Source organism: Rhinichthys klamathensis, unplaced genomic scaffold (genome assembly GCF_029890125.1).
Source record: "Rhinichthys klamathensis goyatoka isolate OS25496 unplaced genomic scaffold, OSU_Roscu_1.1 h1tg000036l_1, whole genome shotgun sequence".
Classification (NCBI taxonomy): Eukaryota; Metazoa; Chordata; class Actinopteri; order Cypriniformes; family Leuciscidae; genus Rhinichthys; species Rhinichthys klamathensis.
The window spans coordinates 4704028-4724166 of record NW_026606584.1 but is presented as its reverse complement, the minus strand read 5'-3'; positions in this window follow the sequence as shown (position 1 = coordinate 4724166).

The window sequence follows — 20139 nt, the reverse complement described above, 5'->3', positions numbered from 1 at the left end:
GCTAATTTAGCTGAAAAATCTGCTCGCCTAATCTTGACAAATTGCACCCAGCTTCGGAAGATCCCTTTGTCCTTGGGAAAACAATGAACCCTATGTCCAGTTTTGCTAAAGTTTTTGCACCCGCCACAAACACAGTAATAAACCATTTTGTCTACTTATTATCTAGCTTACTCTTCTCTATCTCTAAGCTGTTATGCTATGCTATCTCTCACTATCTATCTATGTTATGCTTATGATATCTATCTATCTATCTCGATATATTTACTTGTATATCTGACACTGTCACTCTTTCACTAGCTAACGTTAGCTACTACTTGTGGGCTTTCGTCTGTTGTCCAACAGCGAGTACCTCATGTGACGTCATGCAATGCATTGTGGGAGAAATTAGAATCCTCGCTAAGCTATTGCTAAACGCTAACATATCACCTACTTTTCCGTATTATATTTCTTTTTTGTAATCCCCTACAACATCAAATACAATGGATAACTGTTTAAATGTTTATTACCAACTAGAAAACTGCCAAAAAAAAAAACTGCACCATGGGCTTGAACCTGGCATACACACAACACATTATCAACTTCTATAATTCAATGTTAGGCTGCATTGATTAGGTCAGCCGAAACCGGGAACACTTCCCATAAATCCTGATGTACGTGTTGCATCATAAGAAGAATGGCGTCTACGCTAATATTAGTCTCTCTATTTATCCCGAGGTTTACCGCAGTCCGCCGGATCCAGGCTGTATCCAGATCTGATGAAGGACCTGCACCTGGACACGACGACAACGCAGTCTTGAAGTGTCAACTAGTCTCTCCCCTGAGAAGGCCTCCTTCCTTCCCTTTACCTCTGTACAGATAAAACGTTGTCAAAATGATTCCAGTTCACATGGATACGCGGAAGCGACAAAAAATTCTGTATTATGAATTTTTAAGGCCAGACAAGTAATTTTGGTGAGGTCAATTTGTAAAGAAAGACTACGCGCCTGCTCACATATATATTCAAACGCGCATACCTATAGATTGAACACATAATATACGCCGTCACCGTTTTTACAGATTCGCGTTTTTGATGTTTACACGGAGATGATAACGTTTTTCACAATTTTTCAATGCTTGCACCTTAAAACCTATTTCAAAGTTTGTGTTCTCAAGCCACCAGGCACTGTTGTTGTGCAAACGAGCGGCCGGAGCGCATTAAGGGTTTTCATTAAAGGGATAGTTCACCCACAAATTTAAATTAGCCCATTATTTACTCACCCTCAAGTCATCCTAGGTGTATATGACATTCTTCTTTCAGACGAATACAATCGGAGTTCTATTAAAAAATGTCCTGGCTCTTCCAAGCTTTATAATGGCAGTAAATGGGCGTTTCTGTTTTGAAGTCTATAAAAGTGCATCTATCCATCATAACAGTGCTCCATACGGCTCCCGGGGGTTAAGAAAGGCCCTCTGAAGCAAAGTGATGTGTTTGTGTAAGAAAAATATATTTAAAACTTTATTTAAAAGTAAAATAACTGGCTTCCGGCCAAACGAACATACGGATTCCACTTACGCCTAAAGCGCAGCTTAAAGCGAGTAATGCGACGTACTGCTGATATTTACGCTACGCCTATACGCTACTTCTGACGTCACAAGTTGCACTTTACAGTCGTGCTCAGAATTGATGGTACCCCTGGTAAATATGATAAAAAATGGCTGTAAAAAAATAAATCTACATCGTTTATCCTTTTGATATTTCATTCAAAAAATTTCCAAAAATCTAACCTTTCATTGATGTAAAATAATTGAAAGTGGGGGGGAAATCACATTATGAAATAAATGTTTTTCTCCAAAACACGTTGGCCACAATTATTGGTACCCCTAGAATTTTTTACGAGTAAAATATCTCTGAAGTATATTCCCATTAATGTTTACCTGTAAACCCAAATAAGTTGGCACAACTCAAAAAATTTAAGGCATTAAATTGCCTCAAATTTTTTAAGTTAAGAAATTCAAAGTTTAAGTAAGCAGAACTGACATATTTTTATTTTGTATTTGTACATTTGAATTGTTCTTAACTTGAAATGTTTGAGTACACTAATTCATACATTTAACTTAAAATTTCATGTAATCTCAATGTGAACACTTTTATTAGTATAAACTTAGCTAGCTTTAACAAGCTAGTTTGCTAACATACTATTTTGTTAACTTCTTAACAATAGTATGCTATACAACACTTGCAGCAATATAAAGGTTTTATTTGATCTCAAATCAAGCTCATGCACCACTTGTCACCATGATGGTAACTATCCTAAAACCAACATTAACAGAAATTCTTCTAAATTAGCATAACGAAACATTAATCATTACTAAATCACCCGCTTAACATTAATCTTGCACAAAAAAACATTGTATTACACTTAATTTTAGCATTTACTCTCCCTTTCGAGTGCCATCGGCAAAGCATGCTGGGAAATATACATCCCAGCCGTTTCAGTTAAACTTAAGTTCGTCTAAATTAAAAGAAACAATTTCATAAAACTCAAAACAATGAAACAGTTCAGTTTACTTAAAATATATCCATTCTGTGAACTTGAAAGAAAAAGAAAGTGCTAAATACTCATAAAAGTTAATTTGACTGAACTAATTAGTTTAATTTAAGTTTTTCCTACTCAAACCAATTAAGTATTTTGAGCGTTAGGGTTTACAGTACACCATGGTGACTAGGGACATGATATTGTCCAGCCATGACTTCTTGTTTCACAAGAGTTTAAATATGAGGAAACACAAAGGCCAAATTCCCTTAATCATCCATCACAATGAGTAAAACCAAAGAATACAGTTCTGATGTGCATCAAAAGATTGTTGAGCATCACAAAATAGAAAGTGGCTGTAAGAAAATAGCTAAAGAATTTAAAATCCCCATTTGTGATTAGGGCAAAAATTAAGAAGTTCCAATCAACTAAAGATGTAAGGAATCTGCCAGGAAGAGGACGTTAAGTCAAGTCAAGTCACATTTATTTATATAGCGCTTTTCACAATACAGATTGCATCAAAGCAGCTTCACAGTGATAACATGAAAGTAGTACAACACAGTTCAATAATATTGTTGAATATTAAATATCCCCAACTAAGCAAGCCAAAAGCAAGGCGACAGTGGCAAGGAACCAAAACTCCATCAGATTGGATGGAGAAAAAAAACTTGGGAGAACCCAGGCTAGTCAGGGGCCAGTTCTCCTCTGGCTAACAATCATAGGGTTTTAAAGAAGCTTTACAGTAAGTCCATATCAGAGAGTACCTGGAAAAAATACATTTAGTTAATCATGTAATATTTAGGGGATAACATATCGCCGGCGTTGAGTCGTCTCTTCGCAGGCGTTGAGTCGTCTCTTCACAGGCGTTGGCCTTCTCATCACAGGCGTTGGGGCATCCGAAATCCCCGTGAGAGGCAGGATACCAAACTGGAGCCTACGAACGCCATTTTTCTCGGGACAAGCGTCCCGAGATAACAGCAGAAAGGCAGATGGGAAATAATTAGCATAGCTGATGTTCATAATGATTTCCATTACACGGGAGTAGGTGTTAGAAAACCATAATCTCACAACTCTCCGTAACCTAAACTCTCCGCAACCCAACCGCAACCATATATAGTTAGTCTATATTGTCTTAATGGATTTTGAGGAGGAAAGTTTGAGTGGCCAAAGACTCTTCAAGGATCACAGATGGAGAATTGCAGAGATTAGTTGAGTCTTGGGGTCAGAAAAAAAGGTTAGATTTTTGGCAATTTTTTTAATGAAAGATCAAAAGGATAAACGATGCAGATTTATTTTTTACAGCCAGTTTTGATCATATTTACCAGGGGTGACATTAATTCTGAGCACGACTGTATTGTCACTCTACTGTGGCCTTAAAGGATAGTGTTTAAAAAAAAGAAAAAAATGTAAGCAATCTGTAGCCTTATATTTTTATTTTCATATTATTTTTATTTTATTAATTTTTATTTAATGCATGTCAATATATCTATTTAGTTTAATTTTAAGCTCACTTGCACTCATATATTTGCCTAAATCTACCACTCTAAAAAAATCATTTTTCATTTCAAACGCTGGGTTGAGCCTGTTGAATCTTTTTTTATTTTGCAATTTAAGATATGTGTACTATTTGCTGTTTTATTCATTGTTATTATATATTATATTATATTATTATATTAAATTATATTATACTCATACGAAATCTATTAAAAGCCTTTTAATAATAATAATAATAACATGCTATAGAATAAAACCGTCATATACTGTACACTGAAAAAAATGTTTTGTCAGTTCTACTCAGAAAATCTACTTAATGTGGTAACATCTACAATAACTGGTTTTGTTGAAATGAAATAAATGATTTAAGACTACTGATATAATTCAACCAACCTGAAAAAACAAGGTTTTACTGAACCATAACTGTCAGTATATGTAAACTGATTTGTCTGTTTTATATTATGAAAGTCCTTTTCCACCTTGATGTAAATACACTCAAAAAATAATTCATTACCCTTTATTTAATTGAAGCCAAATTTACACACAATTTAACTTAGTCAAATTAAATCAGTTTAGTTGAGTTGACACAATTTAGTTAGTTTATGTTGGTCCAACCTAATTTTTAAATACATTTTCTAAGCCTTAATTTTCAAACAAGTAGTGTCATTCACCATTATACACAATATATATAATGAACCACTAAGAAAAGACTGGTGTCAGTACTGATACCACTAGAACACTGAGTGCCCACAGCCTAAGCACAAGCGCTACTCTTCAGCACAATGGCAACCGCAACATTCAATAACAGAAACTCCTCTAAACGTCCAACATAACTGAACATTAACATTTACATAAACTACTAACATCTTTCCCTTTACTGAAAAACCTTGCCCCAATTACCTTGCAAAGCATGCTGGGAATTACACATCCACTGCCCAGGGCTACATTTCTCAAAACCATCATGAGCTAAGTTGATCGTAGAGACCATTGGTGGCAATGGCTCTACAAACTTAGGCTTACAATGCTTTTGGGAAATGCAGCCCAGTTAGTTATGTCAACAAAATTTAATTGATGTTAATTATTAACATTAATTAACATTAACATTCATAATTATTAATTAAAGATGCATTCCGGAACTTTTTAGGGTTAAAAATGATCCAAAATAAATTTTTGAGCAAGTACATAACCAGCCAGTGTTCAAAACTATCTGCTTGCCTTAGCTCGATTCTAATACTGGTGGATTTCCGCGGGAAATTCGAGCATGTCTTTGCGTCATTACGTCACATCTGTAAACATAAAAAAGACGTCCCGGCTAGTAGGCTATATTGCGTGTGAGGATGTTGGAGGTGGAGATTTATTTATTTGAGAACAAAGTATATATTGCACGGTTTGACGTGATATGATAATTGATTGTTAATCAGCACGATTTGCTGCAATGCTTTTTTCCCCCTTAGTTGGTCAGAACAAAAGTGGATGTTACTGTAGGATTACAAATTTATTAAAATGTTTAATTTAGATTTCAATACAATAGTATTTTATATTGAGAAAGTTCATAAATGATGAGATCAGGAAATCTCTGCAAACAGTAGGGGTTCCCAGCGGGATATTCCTGACTGTCCTGATCTCTCTGTCACCTGTTGTTTGTAAGTTCCCGTCTCAGTACGAGAAGGCCTGCCCTTCCTGTTCTTGTGTCTCAACATTTGAAGAGCCCTGTTGAGCAGGTTTGAAAACCTGTATACCTCATTACTGAGACCATTTGTCTTGGGGTTCCTGTCTCAGTGCGGGAAGCCCTGCACATCCGGTTCTCGTGTCTCAGCTCATTTACATGCTTTGTTTCAGAGTTTCTCCCCCCTCGATGTAAATCACTCCTACTAAAATGTGTATAAAATTGCAATGAAAAGTTCCCTTAGTCAGACTTGACAAGGACTGCAGCTACCAACGCTTGGGTTCTCAATAAAGAATCTTGCTGAAGATACAACCAAGTCTCCTGGTCTTCGCTTCTGAGTTTCCTACACTTTAGAAGAAAAAAGTTCACAACAGATGGTGCCCTGTGACCCGGATGGAGCTGCTCACCTGAATCCATATTGAAACAAGCTCAACAAAGATCTCAACAAAGAATGAACTTTTCTGACTGAGTTCCAGATGGAATCTTTCCGTACAACTAACGATTTGGTGAGTTTTCACTCTATTCAAAGAACCACTGAAGACCAGTACAAATTTGTTTTTCCTCTGCACCGCCAGAGAAAGGTTAACAGACAGCTGTAGAGTTTGGTTAACTGGTGTTATCCTCTAAAATCTTCTTTTAGAGATGAAAGTTGATCCTCTGTTGTCAGGCAGGGAAGATTAGCATTACGTGTTAATATGTTGGTGATCCTCTGTTCACAGAGAAGGATTAGCATTACGTGCTAATATTTTGTTTTATCCTCTGTTTCAGGCAGGGAAGATTAGCGTAAAGTGCTAGTAATATTGTGTTATCCTTTGCTCTGCCAAGGAAGGTTAACAATAGTTGATCTGTGTTAACAAGTGTACCCTTTGTTGATCAGAGAAGTTTTAGTGTTTTTGATTGTGTGATAACAAAGAAACATCACAAAATGGTTAGAATTAATGCTAAGCTGGTTCCAACAACTGAAAAAGGTGGTCTTACTACCCCTTTGTGGTCAGATAGTGAATTTAAAACACTGTTAGGAGAACAAATGAACCTAATAGTCACTGAAAAAGTTAGACAAGAACTAACACAGAAATATGAGATTCATCCAGACAAGACTTGGTCGTTAAATGAGTGTAAAAAAGTGCTTGGAGCAAGTATCCGCAAAAACAATGTGAAAGCCATTATCTGCTGCCATAGAGAGTTTGGTTTAGCACTAGCTACACAACAGTCTCAGCGTAACTCAGAGCTAGAGAAACAGATCAAAGAGCTACGTGCTAGAGTATCCTGTTTGACTAAGAAATTGAACTGCAACAAAGCTGCAGCAAAAACTGATGTGGAAGAAGTTAGTCAGCCTGATAACATTTACCCTGACTTACAAGCGTTCTTTGAAACAGATGTAGACATCCCATCAGTAACTGATAAGCATGTAAATTCAGTCAAAAGTGTTCCTCCCAACTCTTCTGTTGTCCAAATCCAAACTGTTGCCAAAGCGCTCGGACATAGAGATATAGAGCGACTATCCCAGAGCTTACCATCAGCACGCACACAGTTTTCTGAATTTAGATGAGCATTGATAAGCAAAATGCGTCTATATGACATGTTGTTAACAGAAGTCACACAGTTAATGTCCCAAATTTTAACTGAATCTGAATTCAACAGTTTTGAATCTGCAGTGACTTCTGAACGACAACATGCCAGTAGAAGTGATATGAGAGAAGGTGTTTTGAAAATCCTAAAGAATATCCTAGGACCCAAAATAGATTGGTCTAGAATTACTAGCTGTGTACAAAAGAAAGAAGAAACTGTGAATGAATATACTGAGAGGTTTTGTCAGTCAGCCGTAACTTACAGTGGAATAGTGGATGATTCTGAAAGTGTGCTCGATGACAAAGGACCACTAATTCGTATCTGGTCAGATGGCCTTGTAGCTGAATACAGAAGAGCTTTGCCATTCCTAGATCTAACTTGGTCTAATAGAACTCTCAGAAGTAATTTAGACTGGTTGGCTGCATGGGAAAGAGATGCTGATGTTAAAGCCAAAGTGAGAGTAGCAGCAGCAGCTACATTTAGCACAACACAGGTGTTTTGGGTGCAGATCGCAGAGCAGCATGTTGATTTAGAACGACAACTTTTTGTTGAATTTAGGAGAAATTTACAGACGCAAACAGACAAAGTGTAGTAAAATAAAGTCCTAAATGTGTATTTTGGAATTTTTTTCACCACAAGTCTGAAAGAAGACATGTTATTGAAGACAAATAGCCCAAAATCTCAAAATTGACCAGTGGAAAAAAAAAAACGATGTTTTTGCCTGCCGTGTCTCGCCTTAAGTGGAACCTTCACTGTCCATATAGACCACAAGCATCAGGACAAGTTGAAAGGTCGAACAGAACAATCAAAACCAGGCTAAGCAAAATGCATCAGGAAGGAATACCATGGGTCGAAGCGCTGCCAGCAGTATTGTGTAGTATGAGAGCGTCACCTAACAGATCAGTAGGACTGAGCCCGCATGAGATTATTACTGGACACCCAATGCAGATGCCAGGTGTGATTGATCTTAGAAATGCTGATGTACACATTGCCTCAGATGCCCTGATCAGTTACTCACACTTTTTTATTGTGAAAAGACGTTACACGTTACACAAACAAAGAAGATGGCTGCATTCCAGGACTCACTTGTGCACAAACATGGCGGTCAAGAACTCTTGGAGCATTAATCCCATCTTATGGTGTCATGCAGGCCCTGGATCTAGTCAGAAGCTTATCGAATTCTGTACAAAAATTGGCCAATGATACGGCTTTGGCCCTGGGTAACATCACAAACACTCTCGCTTCGCACAAGATAATGATCTTACAGAACAGAGTGGCCTTGGATTACATTCTTGCAACACAAGGAGGAGCCTGCACCATTATCGGTCCTGAATGCTGCACCGGGTTAATGGACCCCACAGAAAACTTGACCAAAATCCAACAAGAAATTCTTGATCTTTCAACTAAATTACACCAGATGACTGAAGATAATTCTTCATGGTTCGGAAACTTGATTGGTAAACCCTGGCTGTGGATAAAGGAAATAGCAATTATGTTGTTGTTTGTTCTACTGGCGTATTATCTATGCGTCCACAGTATCAAGTTTTTCATTCAACAAATGAATCACGCCTCTCACGAGAAAATCACAGTTCCAACCAGAAAAGACTATTACCCGTAAGAACTTCACGGACTCTAATTGCAGGTTTTGTTTCTGTGTCAGCATGCAATTACAGAAAAGCAAACACAGAACATGCGTTATGTGCCTGTAACGATAAAAAGTTAGAAGAATGAACTTTTAAGTGTCTAAATTTGTATTTTGTGAGAGTTATTAGAACTCTCAAATGGGGAAATGTAGGATTACAAATTTATTAAAATTTTTCATTTAAATTTCAATACAATAGTATTTTATATTGAGAAAGTTCATAAATGATGAGATCAGGAAATCTCTGCAAACGGTAGGGGTTCCCAGCGGGATATTCCTGACTGTCCTGATCTCTCTGTCACCTGTTGTTTGTAAGTTCCCGTCTCAGTACGAGAAGGCCTGCCCTTCCTGTTCTCGTGTCTCAACGTTTGAAGAGCCCTGTTGAGCAGGTTTGAAAACCTGTATACCTCATTACTGAGACCATTTGTCTTGGGGTTCCTGTCTCAGTGCGGGAAGCCCTGCACATCCGGTTCTCGTGTCTCAGCTCATTTACATGTTTTGTTTCAGAGTTTCTCCCCCCTCGATGTAAATCACTCCTACTAAAATGTGTATAAAATTGCAATGAAAATTTCCCTTAGTCAGACTTGACGAGGACTGCAGCTACCAACAGCTCGGGTTCTCAATAAAGAATCTTGCTGAAGGTACAACCAAGTCTCCTGGTTTTCGCTTCTGAGTTTCCCACACTTTAGAAGAAAAAAGTTCACAACATTACTTACTTGTTCCGATGACATTTTCCAGTGAAAATTCTTATGTTGGTCATACTTCCAAAAAGTAGAATCTGTGATTCTGAATGACAGTATCCACACCGGTGCGGTGACTGACAGCCGCACATTCTCTTCAAAACATCGGATTCATCTGCGCTGTGCCGTGCCGAGGCACAACCCACGTAAAGTTGATAATTCCGCGACAGAGATGACGACAAAGAGGAAAAACTATGGAATGCAGCTTTAACTAAAATATATTAGGTGGATTGAACACAATTAAATTAAGTTGTGACAAAATGTTAAATTGTGTTACTTTAGCTCATTTAAATTAAATAGTTTATTTAATTAAAATTTGTAATTAATTTTTTAATAATCTATTTAATACACATTTTTGAGTATATGTTTGTTTTATGACGTCAATTGTGATTTTCACTTTGATCCAAGTGTATAATAACCTCAAATCACAATTTCTCATTGAAGCAAAATTCCCCGAACTGCAAGGAACAAACACAAACCTTTTCTTCTTCTTTGTCCTTCAGAGCAGATGTCCTGTTGCTGATTCGAGTCATGACTATACTGTCCTCTATACTGTCCTCTATAGTCCTCTATACTGTCCTCTATAGTCTGGTGCAGTCGTAGTGTGCATGTGTCGAATGTGTTCATCCTGAGTTGTATTGGAAATTGTATATTTGGTCAATGTAACTAAGTTAAATCAGCATTCCCTTGTTTTATGTTACATAAACCTGATTAAATTGGGTTATAACAACAAAATTAGAATCTATTGGTAGAATCAGGTAGAAATACCTCCTTAAAGCAACAATTGCATGTTCACTTTTTACAGTGTTTGTTGAACTATTACATCTGACCTTATATTATACCTATATTTCATTAATTTATACTCTGCTGTAACTATAGTTGTATTATAAATATTTTACCGCTGTACCTTAAATGCTTACTGGATCCATTAAGGATAATCATTAGGGGTCCAAGCTATCACTAGATCACTAGACTAGAAGGAGCCACGATTAGGAATCTTTTAAGCCCAATCCTTTTCTGTCTGTTTCCATCCATTTAAATGGAAATTAATACATTTAGTTAAGTTGTATATGGTGTACTGACAGTAGGCTAAATCTGTGAAATGCATTTATTTTAGATAATTAAATGTTTAACTTTTTTAGACCCCAATAAAACACATTTTTCAAGGTGGCAGACAATATAATGCTGTCCATTTAAAATGAAGAGACAATGTTGTCTTTTTTACTATAATATAAAATGTCTATAAAGTTGTTTATTGTTGTGGTATGAATAATAAAACAAACATTTGCACGTATAAGGTTAAGAGGCAACCCATAAATATATTATGCTTCAGATAAATAAGGTTTTGAGCTGCAAATTATCTTCCCATTCATTTTAAATGGTCCTGTGACATTCATGACGTGATTTAAGAGAAAAAAATAAAATGACAGCTTGAAGAAAGAAAAAGCCATTTCCACAATTAAAAATGATGTGCACATTTCATGTAGTTTACATTAAATTATATTACATTAGGGATGTCTCAACAGTTATTAACCAAGAAAAAATAAACCAAATCTATGCTTAACAAGCGTGAGTTCCCTTTCGAGAGGTTCCTCCTATTGCGTAATAGCTTACGCTATGGAAAACTCCTTTTCTCGAGAAATATTGAAGTCTTTATGTAAAACGCATTGCAGCTGCACAGCATACAGCAATGAGCGAGGCAGCTCGGTCATTGGCTGTGCTGCGGCAACTGCACGAACCTATGACGGGGCGACTCTGAACCCGCTTCCAATGAGCGTGCTTCGCGCCCACGCGCGTCAGAGCCCGCCAAGATGGGCGTGGCCAAGGGCTATATATTGGGCGCCCCGTCGTCTGAGTTCTTTAGATTCAATCTCCTTCAGCAAAGACCTTCTCTTCGCTGGATCCTCCGGATTTCTTGGAGTCTTTTCGCCGCCGTCGACAAGCCTACAGCAGGACTGCTTCGAGGACGCCGGCGCCTTCAGCCGCCTTCGATCGCCTTCTGCTAAGCCATCCGGCGCGCATCACCTTTATATCCTTTTCAAAGCTTACAGTGTTCGCCCCCGCGACACTTTTTCTAAAAGAGCAAATTCAAGGCGTTGTTTCAAATGCCTTCCTGCGCCTCGTGTCGAGGCCCTCTTCAGGACGGGGATCGTCACATCATTTGCACCCGCTGCTTGGGACCGGACCACGCAGAGGCTGCCCTTACTCGAGGCGGATGTCCCGAGTGTGACGCCCTGGGCCTCACCGAGCTGCGCGCTCGCTTCGCCGTTTTAACCGCGAAAGAGCCCACTTCCTCCGTGCTGCCATCCCCTCTGGTCGAGCCGCGCAAGAAGAAGCGCCGCTCACAGAGGCCGCCAGAGCACGCGGTTTGCAGTGATGTCACGCCGGGCCAATCCCCGCGTGCTTCACCACCACCCGAAGACTCCCCGCCGCCAGTCCAGTTCACACAGGCGGACCAGCACCCCTCCAGCGGAGCGATGGGTCTCGTCTCGTTTGGCGCGTCAGGGGATGACGATGACAAGGATGACAGCCTTTCCTGTGATGCTGCATCCGACGACTGGCCGGGCTCGTCCTTCAACCCCGCGCCATCGACATTGGCGGGCACGAGCGTGGGCTCAAGCATGGACTCAGAGATCGTCCGCATCCTATCTAAGGCCGTGGAAGACCTCGGGCTCGATTGGTCTTCCCCGGAAGAACCCGCCCGCAGCCGACTGGACGAGTGGTTCCTGCAGGGGCGCCGACAGGCCCCTCGACAAAGACCCTCCCCCTTCTTCCCGGAAGTTCACGACGAACTCACGAAGTCGTGGAAAGCCCCGCACTCCGCTCGCCTGAAGCCTTCTTTTTCTTTGTCGCTCTCCTCTGTGGACGGCGCGAAAGAAAGAGGCTATGAGGGGACTCCGCCCCTCGAGGAGGCTGTGGCCAATCATCTGTGTCCACCCTCCAACGCTGGATGGAAAGCTAAAGCTTCTCATCCCTCGAAGCCTTGCCGGTCTACTTCAGCTCTCGCTGGTCGCACATACGCCGCCGCCGGCCAAGCTGCATCAGCGGTTCACTCTATGGCTGTCCTCCAGGTGTTTCAAGCTAAACTTCTCCGCAGTATGGACGAGTCTGGACCTGATCCTGAGGCATTCAAGGACCTGCGCAGCGCCACCGACATAGCACTGCGAGCTACAAAAGCCACCGCCCAATCCATCGGCCGTGCTATGGCTAACCTAACTGTCCTTGAGCTCCATCTGTGGCTGATGCTAACAGAGATGAAGGATGCAGATAAGGCGTCATTTCTCGACGCGCCTATCTCCCAAAGCGGCCTGTTTGGACCAGCGGTGAAGGAGTTCGCCGAGCGCTTCACCGAAGCCCGTAAGGATTCGCAGGCTATGCGTCACTTCCTGCCCAAGCGATCTAGCTCATCGCAGAGCCGCCAAAGGCCGCCTCAGCAGCAGCGAGCTAAGACGGTGCCTCCCGTCTCTCAGCCCAGACCTGAAACTGATTTTCGACGCCGCTCGCGCTCTGCCAACAGGAAGCAACCGCCCGAGCGACGGGGACCTCGGCCCAAGATTGTGCTGAACCCAGAGCCTCGTAAGTCCTCCTAGCTACAGGGAGAAAAAGGGAGAGCGCGTGTCTCGCAAAAGCCGGACCGTTCTCTCCAAAACGTTTAAAACATTACCCAGTCCCCTTACAGGCGGCTGGAAATGTCTGTACAGCAGCCAATGTGCCAGCCACACAGCTCGCTCACCTGCAAACAAACGTTTTTACGGCGACACACAGAAATCACATAAAGAGCCATTTTCTGCCTGTGTCATTAAAGGGTCACGTGTCCACACCAAAGTGCGCATTCCCACATATCAAAACTGTCAAAGCAGTGCCAAATGTTTTCCCAGCTCAGGCTGGACGCCCCATAAATGTAGATTGTGTGCCAACTGTCACGTATGCACCACTACACATAAGCACTGTTCCCACAGTTATAAACACTTCCCCAGTAAAAGCGGGAAGTTCTATAAGAGTAGCGCGTGTGCCCGCTGTTATGCACGCACCCCAACTCACAAACACTGTTTATATGGCCAAAAACCTCCCGCCACGAGCGGGAATTTTTATGAAAGTCGCTCGCAGACCGCCCCGCTTCACAGCAGTGGTCGAGACGAAAGTGAGAAAAGATGTTTCACATGTTCTACGCACCGAGATGCTCAAACTGATAGAGAAAGGCGCTATAGAAACAGTCCCTCCCTCTATGAGCGAGGCAGGTTTTTACAGTCGCTATTTTCTCGTCCCGAAAAAGGATGGTGATCTCCGCCCCATTCTAGATCTCAGACATCTGAACAAAGCTTTAATGATTCGCTCGTTCAGAATGTTAACAACCAAGCATATCCTCGCGCAAGTTCGCCCGGGGGATTGGTTTCTATCAGTGGATCTGAAAGACGCTTACTTTCACATTCCGATAGCGCCTCATCACAGGCCTTTTCTGAGATTCGCTTTCGAGGGACAGTCATACCAGTACACAGTACTACCATTCGGCCTGTCACTGGCACCCCGTACATTTACGAAATGTATGGATGCAGCACTTTCCCCCCTGAGGCAGCGGGGAGTGCGAATACTAAATTATCTCGACGATTGGCTAGTCCTAGCACAATCAGAGAGCCAGTTAGTGACACACAGGTCTTGGATTATCAGTCATCTAGATTGCCTGGGTCTAAGAATCAATTTTGCAAAGAGCATGCTATCCCCCAGCCAGAATATTTCTTTTCTGGGAATAGTGCTAGACTCAGTGCAGATGACGGCGCGCCTCTCATCAGAGCGCGCGCTCACTATCCGGCGCCTTGCAACATCGTTCAGAGCGGGTGCGCGCGCCCCCGTCAAGCGATTTCAAAGGATGCTCGGTCTCATGGCCTCGGCATCAGCTGTACTCCAGCTAGGATTGTTGCACATGCGTCCTCTCCAACACTGGCTCAAAAGCCGTGTCCCCACTCACGCGTGGCGCTCGGGCCACTTTTTAATCAGAGCAAATCACGGCTGCATAAAAGCCCTGACGCCCTGGAAAGCTGTCGACTGGGATCAGTCCGGCGTGAGTTTGGGCGTGAACACAAGGAGGAAAATGATCACGACAGATGCCTCCAAAATAGGTTGGGGGGCCCTTTACGAGGGTAGGCCTGTCTCCGGCTTGTGGTCAAACCCGGAAAAGCGCCTACATATAAACTGTCTGGAATTGAAAGCGGTCGCTTTGGCTCTCAGAGCCCTGCTCCCGTACCTGAAGGACGAGCACGTCCTAGTCCGAACGGACAACATGACGGTAGTCTCGCATATAAATCGTCAGGGTGGACTCAGATCGAGCTCCCTGCACTCGATGGCCAGGGAGCTCCTCCTATGGTCCCAGCGCAACCTGCGCTCGCTGAGAGCAGCGCCATGTGCCAGGTGTTCTGAACCAGGGAGCGGACATGCTGTCCAGAGACAAAGTTCTCCCAGGAGAATGGTCTCTCCACCCCCTGACGATTCAGTGGTTATGGCAAATCTTTGGCAGAGCAGAGGTCGACCTCTTTGCCTCCAAGGAAAATGCGCACTGCCCTCTCTTCTTTTCAAAGAGCACAGACGCGCTCGCCCAAATCTGGCCGAGCCGCCCGCTGTATGCCTTCCCTCCGGTCGCGATGCTACCTCAGGTCATCAGTCGGATCAGGGAGGAGAAATGTGCAGTGCTCCTGGTAGCCCCACTCTGGAAGAACCAGACGTGGTTTCCAGAACTGATGCAGATGATGCAATCTGCCCCATGGCCGATTCCGCTGAGGCTGGACCTCCTCAGGCAGGCCAACCATCCTCCATCCCCGCCCCGATCTGTGGGCCCTCCATGCGTGGCCCCTCAACGGGTTCCCGGGAACCTCCCCAGTGGAGTGTTGAGAACCATCACTGAGGCGCGAGCGCCCTCTACGAGGCGCTTATATGCCCAGAAATGGAAGGTGTTCAGTGACTGGTGTAAATCCAGGAACCTGAACCCTGAGACATGCGAAGTACCGAGTGTGCTCGTTTTCTTACAAGAGCTGTTGGAGGCAGGCCGCACCCCCTCCACGCTCAAAGTATATGTGGCTGCCATAGCGGCATCACACGACCCTGTAGAAGGACGCACACTAGGGAAAAACTACCTAGTTGTTCGTTTCCTGAGGGGCGCCAGGAGGATAAATCCCCCACGCCCCCCCTCAGTGCCGATCTGGGACCTGGCCACGGTCCTGGACGCACTCAAAAGTGCCCCGTTCGAACCCCTCCGAACTGTGCACCTTAAACAGCTCTCGCTCAAAACGGCTCTCTTGCTGGCTCTCGCCTCGGTCAAGAGAGTGGGCGACCTGCACGCGCTGTCATCAAGCGCTGCCTGCCTGGAGTTTGGACCTAACGACAGCAGGGTTGTCCTCAGGCCAAAACACGGGTATATTCCTAAGGTGCTCTCTACACCCTTCAGAGCACAGGTGATATCTTTGGCCGCGCTATCATCTCCAGCAGACGAAAGCGACGCTAATTTACTCTGCCCGGTCAGGGCGCTCAGAGTATATTTGGAACGTTCTGCCCTGTTCAGACAGACAGAGCAATTGTTCGTATGCTTTGGCGGCCGCACCAAAGGTCTCGCTGTTTCAAAGCAGAGAATATCGCGCTGGATAGTTGATGCTATAGCGCTGGCTTATGAAGCCAAGGGCCTTCAGTGCCCCTTGGGCATCAGAGCTCACTCTACGAGAGGCATAGCCTCCTCGTGGGCGTGGTCGAGTGGGATACCCATTCAAGACCCATTCAAGATCCGCCATCAAATTGATAAGTTTAATTATATTAAGTGCTGTGAGAAAAGGCTATAAATCTCTACCTCCAACATCCTCACACGCAATATAGCTTATACTAGCAGAGACTCCTTCTTTATGTGTACAGATGTGACGTAATGACGCAAAGACATGCTCGAATCTCCCGCGGAAATCCACCAGTACCACTAAAATTAAAAACATTATTACAAGCTTACCGTTTTGCATCGAGCTAAGGCAAGCAGATCGTTTTGAACACTGGCTGGTTATGTATTTTATCAAATATGTATTTTGGATAATTTTTAACCCAAAAAAAGCTACGGACAGCAGCTTTAAATAGAAGGAATATACAGGTGGAAATTGGGTTAGATTTATGGGAAATGGGACACCACAGGGGAGTGTGATTAGTTTTCATCATGATATTTATTTAAATCTTCCAGGGGATATGGGGAGGTCTTGATGTTGGTGCTATATGGAAGAAAGGTAGAAATGTTGGAGGAATTGATCAAGTTGAAAATTGGGGAATAAAATGGGGATTTAAGTTCTCAGTGGGAAAAACAAAAGTAATGTTTTTTACAAAAAAAAACGAAGGGCATGGAAATTAAGTTGAACATGTAAATGTCACAAAGTGCTAAATGTGATGAGGTGTCTTGCAGGGTTGGAATGGGGAGCAAGTGTTTCAGCTTTGAAATATCTACATTGTTTTAATAAGATCTAAATTAGACTATGGGAGTGTTGTGTATGGGTCAGCAAAGACATTAGCTGAATTGGACATTGTGCAAGCGTGTGCTTTAAGAATATGCTCAATTAAAACTTCCCCAGTATGTGCACTTCAAGTTGAGGGAGGTGAAATGTCATTTGGCAGCAAACTATTAGATACATTTTAGAGGCCATGAGGATAGTCATCCAACATAAAAAAGGTGTTACAGAAGTGTTGGGAATAGGTGAGAAGAAAGAAAGAAGTTTTGGCTGGACAAGTGATTTAATTGCAAAAGAAATGGAAGGGTATAAAAGATTTATACTGTGTTATGGCCTGTTAAACCAATTTGGACTTTGGAAATTCCGAAGGCTGATCTAGAGCTTTTATTATGTAACAGAAATATAGATATAACCAATGAATATTATAAATATAAGAACAAGTATAATGACAGTATTCAGATTTTTACAGATGGGTCAAAGGACTTACAAACAGATGCAACAGGGTCTGCGGTATACATCCCTAAATACGAAATAGGAATTAGCAAAAGAACAACTGACAGCCTAAATGTTTATGAAGTTGAATTATGTGCTAGGCCTACTTATTGCATTAGAATGGATTGAACAGTCCAGGGATATCAACAGTCTAGTACTTAGTGACTCTGTGTCAACTCTTATGAGTATAAAGTCTGGAAAAGCTAGTTATCATCAAGGAATATTATAAGAAATCTTGTTTATAAATTCAAGGGTATGCAGATAAGGAAAAAGGCTCTTTCACTCTCTCTCTCCTCTCCACCTGTTGCTGGTCTGTGGTGAGTGCACTGACGCCGTTGTACTGTGGCTGCCGTTGCATCATCCAAGTGGATGCTGCAAACTGGTGGTGATTAGAAGAGATCCCCTGATATGATTGTAAAGCGCTTTGGGTGTACAGTAGTACATATGAAAATACTATAAATGCCTCATTCATTCATTCATTCATTCATAGTAAATACAAAAAACTCTAGAACCCATTTAATGGTAAAAATGTAATTGATGTTCAACAAATAAAAAACAGATATAATAAACAAATGATAAAGCTCGGTTTGCTGAATATTAGATCCCTTTCTACAAAATCACTCTTTATAAATTATATGATTACAGGTCATAACCTAGATGTGCTGTGTTTGACAGAAACCTGGCTAAAACCAGACGATTACATTACCTTAAATGAGTTATAAAACGAGCCTCGTCTAAAAGGAAAAGGGGGTGTTGCTGTAATTTATAGCAAAATCTTCAGTATTACTCAGAGGTCTAGTTTTAAATATACTTCTTTTGAAGTGATGGTGCTCTTTGTAACGTTATCTAGTGTAAGTGATAAATCCCTCTTGACATTTGTGCTGGCTACTGTATACAGGCCACCAGGGCACCAAACAGACTTCATCAAAGAATTGACTGAGTTAGTACTGGCTGCAGATAAAGTCCTTATTGTTGGCGATTTTAATATCCATGTATATAATGAAAAAAACGCATTGGGATTGGCATTTAGAGACATATTGGAGTTAGACATCACGTGCCAGGACACACTCATTGTCGTAATCATACTTTAAAATATTGTCACATGGAATCAATGTTGATGCCTTGAAATTCTGCAGCAGAGCGATGATCTCAGATCATTATCTGTCACATGTATACTTAATTTAGCCAAGGTTGCTAAGCTGACTCTGTGTTAGAAATGTGGTAGAACTATCAATCACGAAACTAGAATCACGATTGCGTACAAAAAGGCCTTAAAAACTGCTAGATCTGCTTATTTTTCAACCCTCCTAGAAGAAAACACACAACCCAGGGTATCTATTTGAAACAGTGGCTAAATTAACGAGAAATAAAGCTTCAACCCCAGACGTTTCCAAACAGCACAGCAGTAATGACTTTATGAACTTCTTTACTTGCACGATTGATAATATTAGAGAGAAATTATGCAACCGTCTACTAAACTAAAGTATCGCATCAGACTCCCTGAGAAAAAATTTCATTCATTCATTGCTAAAGGAGAGGAAGAATTGTCTAAACTCGTTGAATCATTTTATTCAACAACATGTATGTTAGACCCTATACTGATTAAGCTATTGAAAGAGATGCTTCCAGAGGTCATAGATCCTCTTCTTAAAATCATTAATTCATCTTTGTCATTAGGATACGTAACAAAAACTTTTAAGCTGGCTATTATTAAACCGCTTGTTAAAAAAACGCAACTTGATCCTACAGAATTAGTAAATTACAGGCCGATTTTGAATCTACCTTTTCCGTCAAAGATACTAGAAAAGGCAGTATCTTCACAACTATGTTCCTTTTTAAAAAAGAAATGGTATCTGCAAGGATATCCAGTCAGGATTTAGACCATATCATAGTACTGAGACAGCTCTCATTAGAGTCACAAATGCTTAGCTCTTATCATCCGATTGTGGTTGTATCTCTCTATTAGTGTTACTCGACCTTAGTTCTGCATTTGACACTATCGACCACAACAATCCTTTGAATGGACTTCAAAATTTATGTTGGCATTAGTGAAATTGCATTGGCATGGTTCAAATCATACTTATCTGAGAGTTATCAGTTTGTAGTAGTAAACTAAGAGATGTCATATCGATCACAAGTTCAGTATGGAGTACCACAAGGCTCAGTACTATGACTGTTAATGTTCACTCTGTACATGCTACCCTTGGGAGATATCATTAGGAAGCATGGGATTGGTTTTCACTGTTATGCTGATTATATATGTATATTTCTTCGAGCCCCGATGAAACTTACCAATTCACAAAATTAACAGAATGCATAGCTGATATTAAAAAAAACCCTGGATGACTAGTAATTTCCTACTACCTAATTCTGAAAAAACAGAGATTCTAATTATTGGACCAAAAACCTCTGCACGTAATAACCTAGAATACTGTCTAACACTTGATGGCTGCCAGGGCTGGACTGGGACAAAAAATCGGCCCGGGCATTTTGGCCCAGACTGGCCCACTATATAACACAACCGAACTTTGCACGCCCTTGAATATGTATACCAACTCCTATTAAA